The sequence below is a fragment of the Malaclemys terrapin genome, chromosome 2 (genome assembly GCF_027887155.1).
Source record: "Malaclemys terrapin pileata isolate rMalTer1 chromosome 2, rMalTer1.hap1, whole genome shotgun sequence".
Taxonomy (NCBI): Eukaryota; Metazoa; Chordata; order Testudines; family Emydidae; genus Malaclemys; species Malaclemys terrapin.
Window position 1 is genome coordinate 283,228,946 of NC_071506.1, and position 25,074 is coordinate 283,254,019.

At 50.1% G+C, this 25,074-nt stretch overlaps 1 pseudogene; it reads left to right on the forward strand.

Annotated features, from left to right (window-relative positions):
* Positions 1–25,074, forward strand: part of LOC128831350 (adenylate cyclase type 10-like) — a 43,326-nt pseudogene that overhangs the window by 17,770 nt on the left and 482 nt on the right.

The following is a 25,074-nucleotide window of genomic DNA, read 5'->3' on the forward strand; positions in this document are numbered from 1 at the left end:
GGTACACCACACTGTTGGAACTCTCGGTTCAGACTCCGATCCCGCTTCCGTTATGTCCGGATCTCATCTCTCAGGACCACGGCCGGTTGCGTCACCCCGACCTGCAATCACTCCACCTCACGGCGTGGCTGCTCCATGGTTCACCCAGGCAGAGCGGCAATGCTCGCACTCTGTCCAACAGATTCTGCTGAGCAGTAGGAAGCCCTCAACACGAGCCACGTACCTGGCCAAGTGGAAGCGGTTCTCCTGTTGGTGCGAACAACGAGCCACGTCCCCGTTGCAGGCACCCATTCCTCTCATTTTGGAATATCTCCTCTCCCTAAAACAGCAGGGGTTGGCGATATCTTCAATTAGAGTTCACCTGGCCGCTATATCGGCCTTTCACCCAGGGGAACTCGCGTCCTCGGTATTCTCTAACCCGATGGTCGTTAGATTCCTCAAGGGCTTAGACCGGATGTACCCACAACAACGTCAGCCCGTCCCGACGTGGGACCTCAACCTGGTTCTCTCCAAGCTCACAGGTCCTCCATTCGAGCCACTGGCCACCTGTTCACTTCTGTACCTATCCTGGAAGACAGCCTTCCTCGTAGCCATCACCTCAGCAAGGCGCGTTTCTGAACTCAGGGCGCTTACATCTGAGCCCCCTTACACAGTTTTTCACAAGGATAAAGTGCAGCTTCGTCCACATCCTGCCTTTCTCCCTAAGGTGGTTTCTCCTTTTCATATCAACCAGGATATATTTCTCCCGGTCTTTCATCCTAAACCACATGCCACTCGCCAGGATCAACGTTTGCATTCCCTGGACGTACGAAGGGCCCTGGCCTTCTATATTGACCGCACAAAGCACTTTAGAAAGACGACGCAACTCTTCGTTGCAGTGGCCGACCGAATGAAAGGCTCACCGGTCTCCTCACAACGCCTATCCTCCTGGATTACGTCTTGCATCCGGACTTGCTATGACCTGGCAGGTGTCTCAGCACCGCACCTCACCGCTCACTCCACGAGGGCCCAAGCTTCCTCGACTGCTTTCCTGGCACATGTTCCGATCCAGGACATTTGTAGAGCGGCGGTTTGGTCATCAGTCCACACATTTACAGCTCACTATGCACTAGTGCAGCAGTCCAGAGACGATGCTGCTTTCGGATCAGCGGTTTTGCACACAGCAATGTCTCACTCCGACCCCACCACCTAAGTTGGGCTTGGGAGTCACCTAATGGAATGGATATGAGCAAGCACTCGAAGAAGAAAAGACGGTTACTCACCGTTGTAACTGTTGTTCTTCGAGATGTGTTGCTCATATCCATTCCAAACCCGCCCCCCGTCCCCACTGTCGGAGTAGCCGGCAAGAAGGAACTGAGGGGGCGCCGGGTCGGCTGGGGTATATATTCAGCGCCATGAAGGCGCCACTCTAGGGGGCTCCACAGCCGACCCGCCGGTGTTGCTAGGGTAGAAAATCTTCCGACGATCGTGCACGCGGCGCGCGCACACCCTAATGGAATGGATATGAGCAACACATCTCGAAGAACAACAGTTACAACGGTGAGTAACCGTCTTTTCCCTGTGCCAGCTCCAGTGAATGTAGCTCAGGGTCTGTAAAGGAGACTGGATACAAATCTGAAGAGTGACACTGGGTATTGGAATGAACAAGTGGTTGTGTGACGATAGGAATAATGTGGTCACACTTCTTTGTGTGTGTGGTGGGGAGGGTAGCAGCGATGTGCTGGAATCTGGACAGTTGGGTTTGGGAATATGCTAGAGAGGGGAGCTGCAATTATCAAAATGAGTGGGGAGAAAGGGATAGATAAGGATTGCAGCAGAGGTGGAAATGAACCAGTGACTTATGTATGCATTTCCGATATGGGTGGAGACATGCTGCCACTGCTAAGCAAAGAGGGAAAGGGACGTGCATTGGTCTTTGCTTTCTTAAAGTCACTCCATGTTTCTTAGGTCAGGAAAAAGAGCTTGAAATCTATAACACTTCGTTGAAAGGATTTGTGGGGTCTACAGTAGGCCGCGTCATAGTGTATGAAGGCCTTACGGGCTATGGAAAGAGCCAGTTACTTGCTGAAATTGCCTACTTAGGCCAGGAGGCTGGCCACAAGTAAGTGTCTTTAACTTCACTTTGATACCCCTGCCCCCCTGTTCCCCACACACCTCTGCCCTTGCATCGTGATTCTGAGCTGCAACATTCCTCCAGAGATTGCAATAATGCCAAATGGTATGGAGGCTGTGTGAGGCTGGCACAGATTGAGATGGCCAAATGCCTGTCTAATTGGCTGAAAGCTGACCTCTAATGGCTTAAATGAGCCCTGCATGGGGAAGAGGAGTTTTTAGTAACTTCCTCCTTTAGTACAACTATTATTTCACGTACAGAAATAGCCAGCATAGTCACAGGGGCGATGAAACAACCAGTGGTCCAATCGTACCTATCAATGCCAGCCTGCTGCTCTGATTCGTCATTTAATAAATGAGGCAATCTGAAAGATTCACTTATGGTTGGATGGGTCCTTTCGTGATTCAAAGGATTAACCTCACCTGCTCTTTGATTAACTGTGGCTTCTTGTCCAGTTGAGTTGTTGAGCTATCCACCTCCCATGAATCAGGAGGAATAGCCATCCATCTGTTTTCTGGCAACATATGGGAAGTGTGATTTCTGGGAACCTCAAAACTAGCAGGGCATGAAAACGCATCAAAAAGAGATGGCTCTCCCATCCATCCTATGAGAGATTCCTCGGTTGTGGCTGTCATGACCCAGATCAAGTCAGATTCATGTTTCAGTGCTATTCGACTGAGATGCTAAAGAGGAAACATGTCTAGCAAGACAGTGTAGATGGGAGAGCTGCTAAAAAATAAATTGGGGGCATTTTGCAAATTTGTTTTATTAAGTCTCCCCTCATTTTCCCCCCTTTAATTTGAAAATTCAAAATTTGAAATATTTTGATCAGCTCAATACTTGGTTGAAAGCTGGGGAAAGAGTTCCATGAAAATTGTCAATATTAACAAAAAAAGTCCTTTTTACCTTTCAAATTTCAACATTAAAAATGTTGAAATTTCAAAATTCAAAAGGTTTTGTTCAGCTTTTCGTGGGCTAATGCAACTTTTGAACTGTGGATGAAAGCTCATAAGTGTGCTTGGTTTTTTTCCCCAAGAGAAATGGACAAACGTTAAAAATGTCATTAGTGAAGGGCTGGGAGATGGTCTAAGAAAAGGCATTTTTGGATGCATGCGATAGGGCAATGAGAGCAGCTCTAATGGGATGGATGCTCACGGGTATGTCTGGTTGCATGTCTTTCAATGCAGGATGACTTTAGAGTCCAGGGGAATGCATGGAACTGAACTGAAAGCAGCCAGGTGCTTTTGACAAGGGTGTGTTCTCCAGAAGACAATAAACAGACTGATCAGTCTGGACTCTGACAGTAACCTAAGGGGTGTGGTTAGAAAAGGTGGTTGGAGATCAGTTCAAGGCTGTTAATCTTTTGTGTCCCACAAACAAAAGCGAAAAATGGAGAGGCTGAGCTCTGGGGTTAGGTTGCTTTGTACCAGCCATGGAGGAAACGGAGACCAGGAGACATTGCTCAAATCCTTTGCTGATCCTCAGCCATTTATCCATAAAGAAAATCAGGGACTGAAATGTCTTGTAGTTGACTTGGAGGTCAATCAGAAAGTGCTGAAGAACCCTGGTTCCATTATTTCTCCTCCATTTGGAAGCTTTTTCTATGTGTCTAGATGTCCATGTGGTAAGTGGTAGGTTTGTGTTTCTGTAATTCTTTCTCAGAATGTCCTGGCTCTCCCTGACTCCCCATTAGAACTTCCTTATAATTTCTCTTCATTTTCACCATGAAGGGTTGTTGCTATGGAGCTGACGAAGGTAAAAGTGCAGCAGAATTTTTTTTGTCATCCGGACACTCATGGCCATGTTTCTGGGGATTGAGGCCTGTAAATTTTACGCTGAAAGACAGAAAATCCTCCAAGGCAAACTTGGAGGTGTGATAGGAGAGTCCTACTATTGCCTCCTGAATAACATCTTTCTTGTCAAGGTAATGGAGAAAGCCCTCACTCTCTGGGGGAAAAGCATGTCTGTGGAATTGGGTTCTGTTATTTACCTTGCTTCACATCAATTCGGTGGTCGGGGGGTCAGGACATGGGCGGGGCCATGGATCCATGTGTATGCAGACCCAGTGGTGTAGCCAGGTTCTAAGTGCAGGGGGAGCAAACATAAAAAAGGCGCCCCCCCTTGGCTCCTCCTCTGGCCGCTCTGTGCCCCCCCCTTAGCTGGCTCCTCCAGCCGTACCGCATCTCCCCCACCTTGGCTCCTCCGGCCACGCTGCACCCCCTCCTCGGAGGGGCTCAGTCCGGGGGGAGGGGGCTGAGCATGGCACTGCCTGGCCCGGCCGAGGAAGTTTTTAGGGTGCGGTCGGAGAAGGGGGGGAGAAGAGGCGAGAAAGTTTCACGTGCCCCCGGGCAGGACTCACCAGCTGCCAAGCGACCTCGGACTCGGAGGAAAACATGACACCGCGCTGGGCAGCCGCCGCGGGAGGGGGAGGGAAGAGGCTTGCGGGAAACTCCAGGCGGTGCAGGCTGCCCCCCCTGCCCTGAGGCCGGGCTGGAGGCTGCGGGCGCGGGGAAGGGGTGCCGGGCGCTGCTCGCTTCTCCCGGGGGCTGTGGGGGAGCGGAGCAGTGGGGTGGGCAGCAGCTGGCAGGCGGGCAGATCCCCACCTCTCTCCGGCAGCTTCCTGTTTCCCTTGGCCCGGGCGGGTGCTTGGCAGCCCAGCACTGGACCCGGAGAAGAAGCCTGTTGCTGCTTCCTGATATTTGTCCCCGATCGCTTCCGGGAGGCGCTTGGGACATTAGACGTGTTGGGGCTTCTCGTCCCCTCTCCCATCCCTGCCTCTCTTTGCACTGTACAATGGGCTGCGAGCCGCTGCTAGGAGATGCTGCAGCTGCCGCATCCAGGGGCGGGGCGCGCTCGGCCGCTGAGCCCTGAGCCGAGACAGGAATGTTGGGGCCGTGCTGAGCATGGGGCGCAATGGCCGAGGAGCCGGCCCCTTCGCTCCTCCGGCCGCGCCCGCCCCCCCAATGGCTCCTCCAGCCGTGCTGCCCCCCCTTGCCTGCAGGAGCCCAGCGGCGGCCCGGCAGGCGCCACTTTTGAAAAATGTACTGAGGGGAAGCGGCTGCTTCCCCTGCACCCCCCTAGCTACGCTACTGTGCAGATCCCCATATCCTATCTAACCAACACAAAGGAGCTGCAGCTGCTCTTCCACCCCATAGGTTGGAGTAGCAGTCACGGGGGTGGGGGTATGACACCCCTGGCCCTGGCCTGAAGGCAAGATATACGTAACTGAAACAACACCTTATTCAGGCGATTTTTTGCCCTTTTTTAGGTAGTGGAGAAAAACACTCTCATTTTTGTCATTGATGAAGCCCACTTCATTGATCCTGCATCATGGGAATTTCTGGACAACTTGCTCTCCAGCATCCCTGTGTTTATGGTCATGTCTCTATCTCCTCCCGGCCGCCAAGCACGGCCGCCTTGTGTCTCTGCTGCAAACATCATTAACAGCACAAAGACCACCTACGTTCAGCTGCGGGAGCTAAAACCCTCTGTGATCCTGCAAAAAGCCTGCCAGGACCTTGGGGTGGTCAGCGTCTCCCGGGAGCTAGAAATGTAAGTGATAGGCACCTGATCTGTGCTCTTAGCTGCAAACCAACCTTTCTCCACAAAACAGAGGGGAGCAGGTCCATAAAGGAGGAACCAAATGGCTCATGGTCAAGTGACTGACTCTGTAGGGTCCATGAAAGCAGGGTCAAAACAGCCCAATAGCCTAGCACCTAGTAAAACCTGGTTGGTCCTAACTGTATGCTGTTCCATCTAGGGCTTGGCAAAGAGTCACTGTAGCCTAGTGGATAGAGCACTGGATTGGGACTGAGGTTTATTCCTGGCTCTATCACTGTCTTACTGGGTGACCTTGGGCAGATCACATTGTTTCTCTGTCCCTCAGTTTCCCCATCTGTATAATGAAGCTGATTATACTGCCTCTGAAAAAACACTGATGAAAAGCACTATAGAAAGTCCAGATATTATTGTTATTAACATATCGCTCTTGGCTTGTCACTGCCTTCTAATGTTCTGGTTTGCAAATACATCCCAGGGCAGTTGCTTGGGGGATCTCTCAATCAGTTTGCTCCTAGGCAGAGAGCTAAGGTGGTACCATCCATCCCCTCTGTTGTGGTGAAGAGTGGTGAGCGCAGAAGGCTAAGATGTTAACCTGACCTTTGTTTCCTGCCCCACCATTCAGCAGTCAGGTGTGAGTGCACCTTAGTACAGCACCTGCCCTGTCCAAATTCCTTCAACTACTCACTCAACGCAAAGAGGGAAAATACTGTCAGAGCTCTTTGAGCTCTGACGGGGAAGTGGCTCTGCCTTGGAACTAGTCTGACTGGAGTGTTTATCAGAGTCCTTTAGAGGGAAGGTGGTCAGAATTCTTTGCTGATATTAAAGGGCCTACCCCTTTGGGGAAAGGAAAGAAAGCTACGTTTGCTGCTGGGTTTCAGGTCAACCTGGTCAGAGATTATTCCAGCTCTTTAGGCAAAGGGGTTGGCACAGGAGGGGAAGGGAAGGTGAGGCAGCAAAGGTTGGGGAAATGCGGTTTTCTGTCTGGGGTTGTCCCAGGAATCAATGCAGGCAGGGCAGCTCCAGACAGGTTCAGTGGTGGCATGTCTGGCTTGCCGAGCTTGAGAGGGTGTCTTGGCCTGTCATGATGGTGCAATGTGGTTCCGTCAGCCTCAGAGTTGGTTGGATGGAAGCTGAGGTGGAGCATAGAATCAGGCAGCGGGGACAGGTGAGGGAGAAGAAACCAACAGAAATCTTCAGTCTCCCATCCCCTAGGCAGTCTGGGATCCAGTTGGTCCAGTGATGGGGCCCAAAGTCTGGGTGAAGCCTGGATGTCCTCAGAGTAATTCCCAGAGCCCACAAACAAAGGTAAAATCATCAAAGTAAAGCATAAGCTTTCTGGAGTAACCCCCCCAGCCATCAAGTGCCAGTGTCTCCTACACCTCTTCTCAACATGTCCCACAGGGGGCAGGTGGTGACTTTCCCACCCATCTATCTTCATTATTCCAGCCAGCTGAACACAGCTGCCAGTACTTCAAGTTTGGGCAACTCCTTCCAGTTCTAGACTCTTTATGCCTATTTCTATATCCATTTGTGACCTGCTGAGAGTCCTCAGCCTTGAATCAGCAGTTCCCTTTTTGCTTAGGTAAAACCCAGTCTGTACCAGGCTTCCATCTCCAGTTTTATAAACAGACCTAGCGAACGTCTATCTCCAGGTTGCCCTTTCACCCATTCAAATTGCAAGGCTAAAAATTCATTAAACCTTATTTGATACCTGCTTTCAGCTAAAAGCAATCAACTAAAAAAAAAACCTGCACCGTGCATTTTAAAATGTTATCCTTATTGGTTTTTCCATTTTACTACTGTAATGCAGATGGCCATGCCAGTACTGTTTCCATATTTGCTAAGATACTAAAGCTAAGCATGGTACGAAAACACTGGATGTTTTTTCTAAAAGATATGCTCTAGTTTCAACAGGAATTATTTCAGGGCAATTCTATGGGCTGTATTATACTGGCGGTGAGACTAGCTGATCACAGTGGTTTCTTCTGGCCTTAGAATCTGTGAAGCGATGAAACATCAGGAAATGAGAGGACTTGGGGGATATTTTGCCAAAGGAAGCTTTACTGACATTTTGAGTCTTTGCAATTCAAGTGGCTGAGAGGCCACAAATGTCATAGCAACTGGTCAACAGAGATTGGCCGAGCCTGTTTAAAACATTGCAAATCAAAAGCCTGGTATAAAATGGAGAGATTTTCAAAAGAGCAACCGGAAGTTAGATGCCTAACTGCTGTATGTGCCTAAGCGAATCTCCTTACCCTCCTCCTGGTTTTGTATAAGTACTGTAGAAGGGACCCTTAAAATAACTCCAAGGACTCCTATGTGACCCCCACACTGGTGTAACCATAGGATCCTAGATTCCATTGTGTGCATTGACTGAAGCAAGAAGTCCCGTGGGGGAGAGGAGGACAGTAATTAATTAAAGATTGAATCATAGTGTGTATGCACAGTTAAAGTTGTATAGGTGATGTCAATGGGAGCTGCTGGGTACTCAGCACTTTTGAAATAATCAGGCAATTTATTTAAGTGCCCAAATATGGATTTAAGAGTCTGACTTTAGGCTCCCATTTTTGAAAATCTTGGCATTTATTTATATTATAGTAACACCTAAGGGTGCCAGTCAGGATGAGGGCTCCAGTGTCCCTGCCCTAAAAACACTGAGACTGTATGTTACAACAGGTAGCCAAAGAGGGTGGTGGTGGTGGTGGTGGGAATGGGAGGGTGAGAGTTAGGCCTGGTCCACACTAAACCCCCCACTTTATTAACGTAGCTGAATTCCAAGTACCTTAGTTCGAACTTACCGCGGGTCCAGACGCGGCAGGCAGGCTCCGCCGTTGATGCCGCGTACTCCTCTCACCGAGCTGGAGTACCGGCGTCGACGGGGAGCACTTCCGGGATCGATTTATCGCGTCTAGACAAGCCGCGATAAATCGATCCCAGAAGATCGATTGCTTACCTCCGGGTTCGGAGGTAAGTGTAGACCTACCCTTAGTCAAACAAGTACATTTTAGCACAATGAACAGTGCTTATGGCTTGCCATCTGCCTTGCCAATGTCAACTGACAGTGTCTTGCAGGCATAAAGGCAGAGGTGACTTTTAAGGAGGGATTTGAAGAAGGAAAAGGTGGGGACTAGATGGACTTTGCCAGAGAGCTTTTCTGCGACTGATAGGGCTTTATGGGAGAAAGGAGGAAGGTGTTTAAGGAAGAGGCTGGCTGTGACAGGTTGGAACTCTGCAGGAAGGTGGTGACACCTATGTGATGAGTTAGCAGAGAATATTTAGGCTTGACATGGGTCCAGTTTTAGTAACCTAGTTGCTATTAGTAACATTTAAAAACAAACATGGGGCCAGATCCTCAGCTGTTGTAAACGACCATAGCTATGTTAAGTGCTGATTTACACCTGACTGTCATTTGAATATGAGCCTGATCCCCTGCCCTGCTGCTCATTCACCCCACGACACACTCTGTGTCTTCAGTACAGCCCTGCAATCTACCACGTAGGAGGCATACAGGACATTTGATGCAGCCTCGTCCATTTCAACTGCAACCTTAGATGTTGTTAAGGCACCTGTCACCATGGTATCTACGTAGCTACCATCCCCAACATCGCCCCAGGAGAATAACAGTCCCTTATTTTAATGGTCAGTGATAGTTTTGTCTCTCTTTAGGTTCTTGATCCAGAGAAGCCATGGAATCCCATTTTACTGCGAGGAGTTGCTGCGGAACCTCCATTTAAAGAACATGCTCATCTTCCATCTTAGGGAGGAGGAAGAGGAAGTAGATGATGAGTGGGAAGGCCTTTTCAGTAAGCTACTTGTCATTAACTCATCATCACTTGGTAACCTGGTCTGTTCATTCCCTCTGAAGCACCTGGCATTGGCCATTGTTGCAAGACAGGTTCTTATGTTCTTAAATGCCACAGCCCACTGTATAGCATATAGTGACTCACCCTCCCAGGCAGTTCTCATCTTTCTGGGAATGTTTGTCAGCCTGGCACTGGCTGCTGGAATTCAGGGAAGGAAGGAGGGTGCCAGGGGCAAAGAGGAGATGTGCTGAGGGGAATGGAAAGAGTAGCTGAACAGGCTAGGAAAGGAGGCAAGACTGGGGCCAGGGGAGGCAGCAGAGAGGGTAAGTGGTGGCCGTTCAGCAGTAGAATGCTGGGTTGCAGGGTTCCATTCCTGTCTCTGGGAGGGGAGTGAGGTTGAGTGATTAAAGCATGGGACTGACTTAGAACTCTTGGATGCTATTTGTCCCTGAGAAATTTCTGTTCCTGCTCCAAATCTTTGGGACACTAAAGCTGCTCAAAAAGCGGGCAGGTGGAAAATATGCATTTTTTTAACATTGACAAAACTGCTGAACCATTTTAAGTCTTGACTTTTCAAAAAACCAAATCTGAGGCAGAGACCAAGCATGGAAAATTTCAGTCCCAAAGCTTAATGCCTAACAAAGTTATAAGTCACTGAAAAAAGGTTATAATGCAATTTGTTAGCAACCTTAACAGGTTTCCTCTATGTGCTACCCCTCTAAGAGTGAATAGTTATAGTTTTCCATAATAGAATATGCTGCCACCCAGTGAAAGGAAAAAGCAACATATTTAAAACATTAAAGGAAACACTTTCCTACTCACCACACAGTTAATCTGTGGACTAATTGATACAAGATATTATGGTGACAAATATCTTCCAACCAAAAGATTTTGATATTTATGGGAATGGTATCACTTGCAGTTATACTAGCTAAGATATGAGAAATGTAGCGGATAGATTCTTAGATATGTTGTTCAATATTCAGACAAAATAAATTTGCCTGAAAACAAAAACAAACCCAGCACATCTGTCCATGTTTTTGATTATTAACATTTGATGGACATGCCTGGCTTGATAAATGGGTAATCAGAATAATATAATCACCAGAAACAAAACGTCTTGCATAGTGCAAAGGTAACACCCTGTTAAACAGAGAGATTGGATGATTATATTGTATAATGTTTCTTTAAATAAAAGCTGTTGTAAATATCAAAAACAAAATGATAATAAGTCCAGGGCAATGATTCTGTAAGCCTTTTAAAACTTCCTAAATAAATAAGGGGGAAGAGAAAAATAGCAGCCCAGCTCCTGCAGGCCATAAACCACATATTAGTGCCAAATTTCCATAAGGGAAGAAGAGTTACGGTTTCCTCCTAAGATAGGCCATTGATGTGATTTAGTCTGGGAAATCTAGGCGACACCGAAGAGTTGGCCCCCAGAAGAGCCAGCCTCGGAATGTTGTGATTAAGTAGAAATGCAATGGAACCTGTTTTGCATTCTGGGTGACAGAGTTTATTCTCACACCCAAATGGTTATAATGGCTGTTCCCATTAGGTCTTGTCAAGTATTGTTTTGCTTTGGATAGATTTAAAAAGCAAACAAATTAAAATGTGAGTTCTTGTAATTGTTTTTTCTCCTCTTTCTCTCCGTGCAGCCAATGCCATCAAGGTCATCCCCTCCAAAACGGAATCGCTTTCCAGCTCAGACAATGAATTGTACATCTGCACCATTCACCAGAATGTTAAGTTGCAAAATATTATGCTGCCCCCTACCTTAAAAGGTGAGGGTCTGTTCCTGATGTCTCCCGCCAGTGGGGACACAATGTTTCTGTTCCTTAAGGGCAGCAGTTAAAGAGGGCCTGGGAGCTTGAATGCGGCAGACAGCGCAGGTCTGAACTTTGGAGCAAAGTGGAGAAGCACGAGTCTGAGCTCTGCAGAATAGGCCAGACCTTCCAATTAGGCAAGAAGTATGTGTAGTGGTTCCTCACTCTCAAGTGGGGATGGAGGCCACCCGGCCTCACTACAGGCAGGTAGTTATCAATAGTCTATGGGGAAGTTCTGGCCCGGGAGAGGGAGAGGGGGAGAGTAGAGCACAGGCAGTCTATGGTCCACAACCTCCTGGCTGGGGCAGAGCAAAAGCAGGCAAGCGCAGACCCTCCCGCAGGCAAGCCACCAAAGGCAGCCTGACTGCCGCCCCTGCAGGGACCGGCAGGGCACCCCCCGTGGCTTGCCGCCCCAGGCACGTGCTTGGTGCGCTGCTGTCTGGAGCCGCCACTGCTAAGGTGGGTAGACTGCCACCCCAGGGGTTAGGATGACCAGATGTCCCAATTTTATAGGGACAGTCCCGATTTTTGAGGCTTTTTCTTATATAGGGTCCTATTACCCCCCACCCCCTGTCCCGGTTTTTCACACTTGCTGTCTGGTCACCCTACCAGGGGTGGGATTGGCAGCAGTGGATAGGGAGACCTGGGCCCACCCTACTCCACTGGGTCCCAGCCCAGGGCCCTAACAGTGGCAGTAAGGGCCGGCTTTAGGACCTGCGGGGCCCGATTCCGCGGTCCGGGTCTTCGGTGGCGGAGGGGTCCGGTCCGGGTCTTCTGCGGCACTGAAGGACCCCCCGCCGCCGAAATGCCGCCGGAGCGGACCACCACCGTGTGAGTCTAAAGCGCGGGGCCCTCTTAGGCGCGGGTGCGGGGCCCTCTTACCCGCGGGGCCCGATTCCAGGGAATTGGCCTAAAGCTGGCCCTGGTGGCGGGGAATCCTTGGGGAATCTCGTCTGTCTCCTCCGACCGCAGGGCGCAGCTCCACTCAGGGCCTAGTCTGCAGGGTCGTCCTTAGGATTTAAGGGGCCCTATGCAGTATTATTAAACTGGTGCCCCTATGCCCAACGGCAGCCCGGGGGTGGGGGGAGGTTAGGGACAAGGCAGCAAAAGATACCGGCCCCCCCGGCCTGCCTCACGGTGGTGGAGAGTCACAGTTCCCCGCAGAGACCCCCTTGCCCTCTCCCTCACACAGAATGCGTGGTGCTGGCACATTCGGCTCTGTGCATACAGCCCCTGCCTAAGGAGACTGCAGTGCGCACTGGGTGTGCAGGAGCCAACCCGCTCTTACCTCCTGTCATGGGCAGTGGGTGAAGCTGCCCCTTGGGGAGGCTCCCCAGCCCACCTCTTCTGCCTGTGGCCTCACCCATACTCCACCCCTGCTCTGCTCCAGGCCCCGCCCCACTCCACCCAGGCCCTACCCTCTCCCCATTGTCTCCCTCCTCTCTTCCCTCCCACATCGTGCTCACCCCCTTCCAGCCAAATCCCTGAACCCAAATGAAGCAAATGATATTTGAAAAAAACACTCTTCTGCAATTTCTTTCTAAAGAAAATGGGGCATGTTTTCCACTGCATGCCAGATGGTGAAGACTGGACATGCAGAAGGTACCTAATTAAAAGCACTAAACTTGGAAATAAAAAAATGTCAGTCCCAGGTTTTTTGATATGCCCTGAAGTTTGTCAGAGATTTATTTGCAAAAACTTTGTAGTAAGGGCGAGTCGGCTGTCTTGCTGAATACAACATTAAGTATGGAATACGTGATGCAATTCTTCTCTGTTTTACATTTTCTTAATCAGTATTTCTAAGCTGATTTTATATTTTAAATGTACTCTTAAGCCTTCATAAAGTAATCATTCCAGATTACTACATATTTAACTCACTGAAACAAAAATATTATTTTAAATTAATCAGTCACAGAGGTTTAGTGTGTTCATAACAATGTTCATTGCTTTTAGAAAAAGGGAACACTAATTTACTTTGTGTGATCTCCATAACAATAGACATGCTTATGAAATTTCACCAACTTTAAAATATATGTTTCCAAAGATTTTAGGCATTACAAAGGATGTTATATCTTACTAAGTACTGATTTTGCTGAAGGGTTCTCTTAAAACTAGTTCATCATATAGTCAGAAGTAAAGAAAGGGAAACTCTTTGTCCAGCTATCTAGAAGGAAAGGGGTGTTGTCCCTTTAAGGGCTCTCTTCAATGGGGGGGGCATATGAAGGGAGAAAGGGATGTACAGGAAGATTTTGGAAGCAAGTTTTTTTACTATAGTAATTAAAATTAAAATGTGTATTTTAGATAAGGGTGGTCTTTTGAAGGATTTATTTAAAAAACTATGTCTGAAGATCCAAGCTTTTAAGGCTGAAGATGATTGTGTATCTAAAAATCTATGTAAGGATTTTTTAGAGATGTGATTTTATAATCTTAAGGAAATCATCTGCAAACACTTGGAAGGTGGTAAGGTGATAGGGAATAGCCAGCATGGATTTGTAAAGAACAAATCGTGTCAAACCAATCTGATAGCTTTCTTTGATAGGATAACGAGTCTTGTGGATAAGGGAGAAGCTGTGGATGTGGTATGCCTAGACTTTAGTAAGGCATTTGATATGGTCTTGCATGATATTCTTATCGATAAACTAGGCAAATACAATTTAGATGGGGCTACTATAAGGTGGGTGCATAACTGGCTGGATAACCGTACTCAGAGAGTTGTTATTAATGGTTCCCAATCCTGCTGGAAAGGCATAACGAGTGGGGTTCCGCAGGGGTCTGTTTTGGGACTGGCTCTGTTCAATATCTTCATTAACGACTTAGTTATTGGCATAGAAAGTACGCTTATTAAGTTTGCAGATGATACCAAACTGGGAGGGATTGCAACTGCTTTGGAGGACAGGGTCATAATTCAAAATGATCTGGACAAATTGGAGAAATGGTCTGAGGTAAACAGGATGAAGTTTAACAAAGACAAATGCAAAGTCCTCCACTTAGGAAGGAAAAATCAGTTTCACACATACAGAATGGAAAGAGACTGTCTAGGAAGGAGTACGGCAGAAAGGGATCTAGGGGTTATAGTGGACCACAAGCTAAATATGAGTCAACAGTGTGATGCTGTTGCAAAAAAAGCAAACATGATTCTGGGATGTATTAACAGGTGTGTTGTGAGCAAGACACGAGAAGTCATTCTTCCGCTCTACTCTGCGCTGGTTAGGCCTCAGCTGGAGTATTGTGTCCAGTTCTGGGCATCGTATTTCAAGAAAGATGTGGAGAAATTGGAGAGGGTCAAGAGAAGAGCAACAAGAATGCTTAAAGGTCTTGAGAACATGACCTATGAAGGAAGGCTGAAAGAATTGGGTTTGTTTAGTTTGGAAAAGAAAAGACAGAGAGGACATGATAGCAGTTTTCAGGTATCTAACAGGGTGTCATAAGGAGGAGGGAGAAAACTTGTTCACTTTAGCCTCTAAGGATAGAACGAGAAGCAATGGGCTTAAACTGCAGCAAGGGAAATTTAGGTTGGACATTAGGAAAAAGTTCCTAACGGTCAGGATGGTTAAACACTGGAATAAATTGCCTAGGGAGGTTGTGGAATCTCCATCTCTGGAGATATTTAAGAGTAGGTTAGATAAATGTCTATCAGGGATAGTCTAGACTAGGGTTACCATATTTCAACACTGAAAAAAGAGGACACTCCACAGGGGCTCTGGCCCCGCCCCAACTCCACCTCTTCCCCATCCCTGCCTCCGCCCCCTCCCCACCCCCATTCCAACCCCTTCCCCAAAGTCCCCACCCCAACTCTGCCCCCTCCTCTGAGCACCCCGCATTCCCCCTTCTCCCTCCCGCTCTGTTCTTGGTTGGGGGTTCCTAAGTGCTTCATAAACTGTAAAACGTTTGTAAAACCTACAAAGTGAGGGTGAAACAGAGAAAAGTCTGTGAGCAAAACAAGCTGCTAGTGAGGGAGACTTGGTTATCTATATGAGATGTTTTTATTTAAGAATCCATGGTAATACAAATAGTAATGATGATGATGGTGGTAATGCTACAAATAAGCAGTTAAGATTGGGACCTTATTCTAAACAAGAAAATAAATCTAAACCATGGAGAATGCAGTGAAAATTAATATTGATTATTAGGAATAATGGTGAGGTAGAAATAGCATCATGATGGTCAAGGAGAAGGGATTCTGCTAGGGCCAGGTAGTAACCATGGTTCTATTTAGTATTTGTGTCAAAGCACATTCACCGCTTAAATACAGTTCTCTGGTTTAGTTATTTGGTACAGTAACTTGCAAACCGTGAAGCCGGTAGCGCTCCGCCAAAAGACGCTCGGGGACCCCGAGTGCGAGTGGCTGCAGCAAAACTAACAACTCGCACCGAGATGATGTCACAGCGGGCGACCCCCCCAAAAAAAATTCGGAGAGCCTTAATATAGTTGAAATACACTGAATTGCAGATTTTTGGATGGACAGAATGGAAAAAATAGCTATTTTGCTAAAAATTAAGGACAGCTGTTAGTGTACAGGACTTCTGGCACTGCATTTCTGACTATACCACTGCCTCATTCTTAGTACTCTTAACATCTCTTGCTAGCTGCAACTGCAAGTGTGATTTGGCCTTCCTGATTTCACTCCTGCATGCCAATATTTTTATACTTCTCCCTGGTCATTTGTCCAATCTTCCACTACTTGTATGCTTCTTTTTTGCATTTAAGATCAGCAAGGATTTCACTGTTAAGCCAAGCTGGTCTCCTGCTATATTTACTATTCTTTCTACACATCGGGATTTTTTTTCCTGCAACCTCAATAAGGATTCTTTAAAATACATCTGCTGCTCCCTCCAGTGTTCCAGCCCCAACTGAGCTCTGGGGTTCTCCTTTTATACTTTCTGTCTCGCCCCAGGACTTCTGGTGAGGGGAGAGTGGCAGATTTAGCCCTGCCCACTAGGGGGAGTGTAGTGGTCCCTTGCTCTCCAGCTTTGAGGGAGGCCACTCAGTCTCACTACAGTCTGCTTAACAGGGATTCTTCTGGCGTTTGTACTGTAAAAGGTTCTCCCCTCTTTTTGCCCCAATCTAATCCCTGAATACGCTGGTCTGCTCTTGGAGTCATGCCAGGCCTCGAGTCCAGTAGTTGGCACTCTAGCTCGGTGCAGCAGAGTTCTGATGCTGTTCTGGGAAGCCGCTTTAAGTCTCATTTAAATGACAAACTATTAAGAATTAATATAAACACAGCCCTCCTAATAAATTCTACAGTCAAATCAAGGTACTGAGCAGTTATGGTGGCTCCTGGATCAACTCATGGTCAGTACAAAAATCCTGTGTGTGAATTCCCTGTGACTGCCCATTATCAGTAGTTGCTGGTGAAGGCAGCTTTCAGAAGAGATAATTGACGTGTTAGCTTCCTCAGGTCAGTTCATTTGTAGGGTAAAAAGGACAGGATCCAGACAGGACATCCATCCTCCTCTCACTCCCAACGCTAAAGCTAACCACTGTAATCTTACTGTCTTGGTCTCTCAGGAGCACCCAGCATGGAGAAGTGATGATTTACTGAATGACTTGTTTTCGGTAGGCATCGCACTGGCTGAGTTAGACAACATGAGCTCTTCGGAGCAGCTGGTAGTGAAATGTGCGGCTATCACCGGGCTGACTTTCACGACTGAGCTGCTACTCCACATCCTTCCCGAATGGACCAAGAGGAAGATGAATCAGACGCTTGCAGCCCTGGTGGATTCCCACATCTTCAAGTGTTTTCATAAAAGAAAGGACTCCCAGAAAGCACAATCACAGGATATGCCCTCCACAGAGTTACTTGTTTGCCCCGGGACGGTGAGACCAATTGGACAAGACTCAGGTACGTGGAGCTGGCCAGAGACTGGGGGCATCAGAGTGTGCTGAAATCCCACTGCTCCTTGTCTGTGTTCTTGGTGATCTTTCCAGAGTGCTCTGTGAATCCTTCTTGTTAACATGCATAAAGTGCAGGGGCTGTCTCTAGAAGGAAGGAACTGTACAGATCATTAGATTTTTTTTGCCTGTAGTTTTTAGTACTTTCTTACATCTTAAATGTATCTATTGACAGTCACAGCCTACACAATGGAATCTCGCATCACACTTTGAAATAAACTCCTGAGAAGCATCTGTTTCAGGGTAATCATCAATGCCTTTTTTCTTTAAAAAAATAAAGGAAAATTCTGTACAAAAAACTCAAGCTGTTGCAGCATTAGGAATGCTATTGTAAATGCACTCAGGTCACTCCTGCGGTATCTAGAGAGAGACAGTTGGGTCCAGAGGATAGGAAACTGGCCTGACACATACAGGAAACCTAAGCTCTACTTCTGGCTCTGCCACTGACCTGCAAGTCACTTCAGCTCTCTGTGTTTCAGTTTCCCGTCCCCCACTTTTCTGACTCAGATGTAGATTATAAACTCATTGGGGCAGGGATTTTCTTTTATTACGCATTTATGCAGTCCCAGGATAATGTAACCCTCATTTCAGTTGAGATCTCTGTTGAATTACTTTAATACAAACAATAATAACCATGATGTGGCAGCATATACATTAAAGCACTAAAATATAGTCATTCAAAAACCCCTAACATACTGTGAGGACGAACAGAGGTCAAAACGGGCTGGTATGAGCTAATATGTCTTACCTGAATTTTTTATTTTGTTCTATTCTCCTTCTACCTCACCTAGATTCCACCAAACTCTCCCTACAGTGTCTAAGAGCTTGTCTACACACAGATTGGCACAGAAATCACCACACATCTTTTGTTATTTCGGTGCAAGTCTGGCACCAACAATAGCAACAGGCGTGAATTAAAGTGGATGAGGTTATTTTGTCGTCCGCTGGTGTATAGTCAAGTGGTGATCATTCATACAGTGTTGAACTCTGGCCCAAATTTGGTGGTTGAGGAGCCTGCTACATCCATGGCTAAGGACTGAATTTTTTAGCTCAGGCAGTAATGTCTCATGCTTTCAGATCTGGTGGTCCTAGGTTTGATCCCGACCACCAATGACCCACCCCCCAGGGCCGTGTTACACCTTTAGTGTGGACAGTTGCATCAGTGACTGCAGCAGAAACAGAGCCTTGTGTGCTCAAATGCTGGCCTTGCTGAGAGGGGATGGATAAATCCACGTTCTTCTTCGAGTGCTTGCTCATATCCATTCCATTAGGTGTGTGCGCGCCGCGTGCACGATCGTCGGAAGATTTTCTACCCTAGCAACACCGGCGGGTCGGCTGTGGAGCCCCCTAGAGTGGCGCCTTCATGGCGCTGAATATATACCCCAGCCGACCCGGCGCCCCCTCAGTTCCTTCTTACCGCCCCTGACGGTCGTTGGAACTGTGGAGCGCTGCTTAGCTGTTCTCCACTCTCCCTAGCTTAGTTTGTTGTATCACAGTTATAGTTATAGTTATAGTTCTAGTGTTTATAGTTAAATAGTTTAAAAGTTGTTCTAGTTGTTCTAAGTAGTTCAGGGGATTAAGGGGGTCGTCTCCCCCTTTCTCCCCCGGCCGCGGGGCCGGGCTCATGCCCAACGCTCCCGGCTTCAAGCAGTGCGCCTCCTGCGCTAAGCCTATGCCCACGAGCGACCCGCACGACTCCTGTCTGAAGTGCCTGGGAGAGTCCCATCAAACAGATAAGTGCAAGATCTGTAAGGCCTTCAGACCAAGGACCAAGAAGGAGCGGGACTTTCGGCTCCGGCAACTCCTGATGGAGGCGGCACTTAGTCCGGACACTCCATCTACAAGTCAGGCCCCGGCACCTAGCACCTCGGTGCGCAGTGCCCCGGCGGCACCGGCTATGACGACCACGCGAGTGGCGTCAGACAAGCCTCCCCGGCACCGGACCTCGTCGGCACCGCAAGCAGTGCCTCGGCGCCGGTCATTATCCCCGGGGCATAAAAAAGCCCATAAGACGGGGACATCCGTGCCGAAGACGCCGGCTCCCCCAGTGCCGGGGGTAGAGCCGCGTCCGCCGGTGGAGCACCGGAAACAGGTGCCTCCAGCACCGTCGACTCCGGCGCCGAGGCCGTTGAGTCCGGTGCAGATAGCGTCTCCACCGAGACCGGCGGTGATACAGTGCCTCCCGTCGACTCCAGAGACCTTCGCGGCGGCGAGAGACTTAATAGCTCTCACGGAGCCGGCACCGCCTCAACCACCGGCACCGACTGCACCGTTGACTCGCCCGGTCCAGTCGAGGGGGAAACCTGCCTTGATGCGCCCTCCATCGCAAGGGCTGGAACCTCGGCACCGATCCAGGTCCCGAAGCAGGTCCCCACGCCGCTCGCAGTCCCGGCACCGAATATCGCCTCGGCATCGGTCGTACTCGCGGCCAAGATCTTCTTCGTGGCACCGCTCTACGTCTCGGCACCGCTATGATCGTCGGCACCGATCAACGTCGAGACGTAGTTCTCGGCACCGCTACGGTCGACGCTCGACGTCGAGAGGCCGCTCCCGGCACCGGGCATACTCCAGGTCCTCGTCGAGGTCCAGATCCGACTCCCGGCACCGACGAGGTCATCGGCACCGGTCGCGGTCCCGGCACCGATCGCCGGCACCGCGTAGAGATAGATCATCTCCGGACCGGCGCCGTGCGGCACCGCAGCCAATGGGAATCGTCTCGACGCTCTCGGCACCGCCGTGGCCATCGAGATCGGTGTCCCACTCCTCGGAGGACCTCTCGAGATCGGCATACCCCCCTCAGGGGCAAGCCGAGGAACAGGACTTGGGACATTGGCAGGACACTGGGGACCATTCTCATGGCCCATCTCACTGGTCGTTTTGGACCCCGTGGGCGTACCATCAGGCGCAAGGGGCTCCAATTGCTTCGACCTCTCGCTCCGGTCACTCCATCAGAGGGGCCCCGGAGTCCACCATTTCTCGGCCTCCGCCAGGGGGCATGGAGGCTTCTGGGTCCGCACCACCTGACGCCCTGGACCCAGGCACAGGTGATGCTCCAGCCCAGGAACAGGGAGACCAGGACCAGCCCTTGGATCCTGTTCCACCGGAGGCATCTTCCTCTTCTTCTCCGGATGAGGCAGTGGCGGGCACATCGTGCACAGGCCCACCTCCAATAGATCTTCGGGCTCACCAGGATCTTCTGCGCAGGATGGCCCGTAATATGGACCTGCAGGCGGAGGAGATAGTGGAGGTGCACGACCCGATCGTGAATATCCTTGGAGCGGATGCCCCATCGAGGGTGGCGTTACCCCTGATCCGCACGATTCAAACGAATGCGGATACGATATGGCAAACTCCTGCCTCTATCCCACCCACAGCGAGAGGGGTGGAAAGGAAATACTTTGTCCCGTCTAAGGACTACGGGTACTTGTATACCCACCCCCAACCGTGTTCACTGGTGGTGGAATCAGTGAACGCACGAGAGCGCCACGGCCAGCAGGCTGCAGCGCCTAAATCAAAAGAGGCTAAGCGGCTCGATTTGTTTGGCCGTAAGGTTTACTCAGCCGGAGGGCTGCAACTTAGAGCGGCGAACCAACAGGCGCTACTGAGCCGCTACAATTTTAACTCCTGGAACTCTATGGGGAAGTTTAAGGAGTTGATTCCCCAGGAGTCCAGGGAAGAGTTTGGAGCCATGGTAGAGGAGGGCAAGAAGGTGGCTCGGACCTCCTTGCAGGCCTCCTTGGACATAGCAGACTCAGCTGCGAGGACCCTGGCTTCGGGTATCGCTATGCGCAGGATCTCCTGGCTTCAGGTTTCGGGTTTGCCTCCGGAGCTGCAGCAAACCCTACAGGATCTGCCCTTTGAGGGACATGGATTGTTCTCGGACAAGACGGACTCTCGCCTGCAGAGCCTCAAGAACTCGAGAACAATCATGCGCTCCCTGGGGATGCATGTTGTGGGCCCTCAGCGCAGACCATTTAGGCCGCAGCCTCAGCGCTTCTACCCCCCCCGCCTCGTCAGAGACAGGACTCGACCCGGAGGCGAGGGCGAGGTGGTAGAAGAAGGTGGACCGGCCCTCAACCCGGCCAAAACCAAGGGCCACCTAGACCACCTTCAGGCCCCAGGCAGAACTTTTGAAGGTGCGGTCGAGGACGGCGCCCCAGTCATCCCCCAGGATCCAGCCCCCTCCTTCCGGGATCGCCTCTCCCACTTCCACCGTGCTTGGTCCCTTATAACTTCGGACCGCTGGGTCCTCCGCACGGTGGAGAAGGGATACGCTATCCAGTTTTCTTCTATCCCCCCCTCCCACCCCCCTTCCCCGTCCCTCTTCAGGGACCCTTCTCACGAGCAACTACAGGAGGTTTCTACGCTCCTGGCCATGGGGGCCATAGAGGAGGTTCCGATAGAGTTAAGGGGCAGGGGATTTTATTCCCGTTACTTCCTGATCCCCAAGTCCAAAGGAGGTCTGCAGCCCATCTTGGACTTGCGCGGACTCAACAAATTCATAGTAAAGTTGAAGTTCCGCATGATCTCTTTGGGGGCCATTATCCCTTCCCTCGATCCTGGAGACTGGTTCGCCGCCCTCGACATGAAAGACGCATACTTTCACATCTCAATTTACCCACCTCACAGACGCTTCCTGCGATTCGTGGTAAACACGGTGCACTATCAATTTGCAGTCCTTCCTTTCGGCCTATCCTCGGCCCCAAGAGTGTTCACGAAATGTATGGCTGTCGTGGCAGCGTACCTTCGTCGGCAGGAGATACAGGTGTTCCCGTACCTAGACGACTGGCTGGTACGCGGTCGCACCAAAGAGCAAGTTCAAGCTCACGTCCACAGAATAGTGCACACATTCAACGAGTTGGGCATCCTACTCAACAAGGACAAATCCACTCTAGAACCTACCCAGAGAATAGATTTCATCGGCGCAGTTCTAGACTCCAGACGTGCACAAGCCATCCTGCCAGACAACCGCTTCGGCACCATCACGAGCCTCATTCAAGGTCTACAGGCCTTCCCAACTACCACGGTGAGGTCGTGCCTTACCCTGCTGGGTCACATGGCTTCCTGCACGTACGTAACCAGGCATGCCAGACTTCGGCTTCGCCCACTCCAGACCTGGGTGTCATCAATATACCGTCCACATCGGGACAGCCTGAACATGGTGGTCACGGTCCCGAACTCGGTCCTGACCTCCCTCACCTGGTGGCTAGATCACAATGTGGTCTGCGAAGGGATGCCATTTCACGCCCCACAACCCTCTCTGCATCTGGTCACAGACGCTTCATCTCTGGGTTGGGGCGCCCATCTCAACGAACACCATACCCAGGGCCTGTGGACTGCACCCCAGTTAGCCCTGCACATCAATGTTCGGGAGCTGATGGCGGTGCGCCTGGCGTGCCAGGCATTTCTCAATCAACTACGTGGCCGTTGTGTGTTAGTTCTCATCGACAACACCACGGCCATGTTTTACATCAACAAGCAAGGAGGAGCACGTTCGTCAATTCTATGCCAAGAGGCCATTCGCCTGTGGGACTTCTGCATCGCCCACTCAATCCATCTCACGGCATCGTTCCTCCCTGGAGTCCAGAACACTCTAGCGGACCGACTCAGCAGGTCCTTCCAGACGCACGAGTGGTCTATCCGTCCGGACATCATACATTCCATCTTCCGGAGGTTGGGGTTTCCCCAGATAGACCTGTTTGCATCTCGAGACAACAGGAAGTGGCACGTGTTCTGCTCCCTACAAGGTCGAGCTCCGGGCTCCCTCTCGGATGCGTTTCTCCTTCCCTGGAAAGACCACCTGTTTTATGCCTTCCCTCCGTTTCCTCTGGTCCACAAGGTACTGCTCAAATTGCGCAGAGACCAGGCACAGGTAATTCTGATCGCTCCAGCGTGGCCGAGACAACATTGGTACACCACACTGTTGGAACTCTCGGTTCAAACACCGATCCCGCTTCCATTATGTCCGGATCTCATTTCTCAGGACCACGGTCGGCTGCGTCACCCCGACCTGCAATCACTCCACCTCACAGCGTGGCTGCTCCATGGTTCACCCAGGCAGAGCGGCAATGCTCGCACTCTGTCCAACAGATTCTGCTGAGCAGTAGGAAGCCCTCAACACGGACTACGTACCTGGCCAAGTGGAAACGGTTCTCATGTTGGTGCGAACAACGAGCCACGCCCCCGTTGCAGGCACCTATTCCTCTCATATTGGAATATCTCCTCTCCCTAAAACAGCAGGGGTTGGCGATATCTTCAATTAGAGTTCACCTGGCTGCTATATCAGCCTTTCACCCAGGGGAATTCACGTCCTCGGTATTCTCTAACCCGATGGTCGTTAGATTCCTCAAGGGCTTAGACCGGACGTACCCACAACAGCGTCAGCCCGTCCCGACGTGGGACCTTAATCTGGTTCTCTCCAGACTGACATGTCCTCCATTTGAACCACTAGCCACCTGTTCACTTTTGTATCTATCCTGGAAGACAGCCTTCCTCGTAGCCATTACCTCAGCAAGGCGCGTTTCTGAACTCAGGGCGCTTACATCCGAGCCCCCTTATACAGTTTTCCATAAGGATAAAGTGCAGCTTCGTCCACATCCTGCCTTTCTCCCTAAGGTGGTTTCTCCATTTCATATCAACCAGGACATATTTCTCCCGGTCTTTTATCCCAAACCACATGCCACTCGCCAGGATCAACGTTTGCATTCCCTGGACGTACGAAGGGCCCTGGCCTTCTATATTGACCGCACAAAGCACTTTAGAAAGACGACGCAACTCTTCGTTGCAGTGGCCGACCGAATGAAAGGCTCACCGGTCTCCTCACAACGCCTATCCTCCTGGATTACGTCTTGCATCCGGACTTGCTATGACCTGGCAGGCGTCTCAGCACCGCACCTCACCGCTCACTCCACGAGGGCCCAAGCCTCCTCGACTGCTTTCCTGGCACATGTTCCGATACAGGACATTTGTAGAGCGGCGGTTTGGTCATCAGTCCACACGTTTACAGCTCACTATGCACTAGTGCAGCAGTCCAGAGACGATGCTGCATTCGGGTCAGCGGTTTTGCACACAGCAATGTCTCACTCCGACCCCACCACCTAAGTTGGGCTTGGGAGTCACCTAATGGAATGGATATGAGCAAGCACTCGAAGAAGAAAAGACGGTTACTCACCGTTGTAACTGTTGTTCTTCGAGATGTGTTGCTCATATCCATTCCAAACCCGCCCCCCGTCCCCACTGTCGGAGTAGCCGGCAAGAAGGAACTGAGGGGGCGCCGGGTCGGCTGGGGTATATATTCAGCGCCATGAAGGCGCCACTCTAGGGGGCTCCACAGCCGACCCGCCGGTGTTGCTAGGGTAGAAAATCTTCCGACGATCGTGCACGCGGCGCGCACACACCTAATGGAATGGATATGAGCAACACATCTCGAAGAACAACAGTTACAACGGTGAGAAACCGTCTTTTATCTTTCAGATATCTGCTCTTCTGTTTATAACCAAATCAAGCAAGAGCAGCTGGTGATACAATGCGGTGTCATGGCGTTTTGCATGCCAATGCTGTAGGAAGCGGCCTACGAGGGCTGGCTGAAGAGCCAGAAGAAAGCCTTACATCTCAAGTGTGTGAGCTATCTAGAAGGGCAGGCTCACAAATGCAGACGCTGCGGAGAAGGGGACTTCATTTCATTTCACCGCCACACCGTGGAAATGATGCTGGAGAGCATCGAGTCTCAGGAAAACATTTCTGAGCAGCACCAGGAATACCCATTCAGCGAAGCAGCCTCACTGATCATTTACACAACCCTGAAAAGGCTTCAGGGTCCTTCATTTGAAGGTAAATGGAAGCCCTTGTTTCCACAGCACTCCCCAGACTGGGCTCCCCAAGG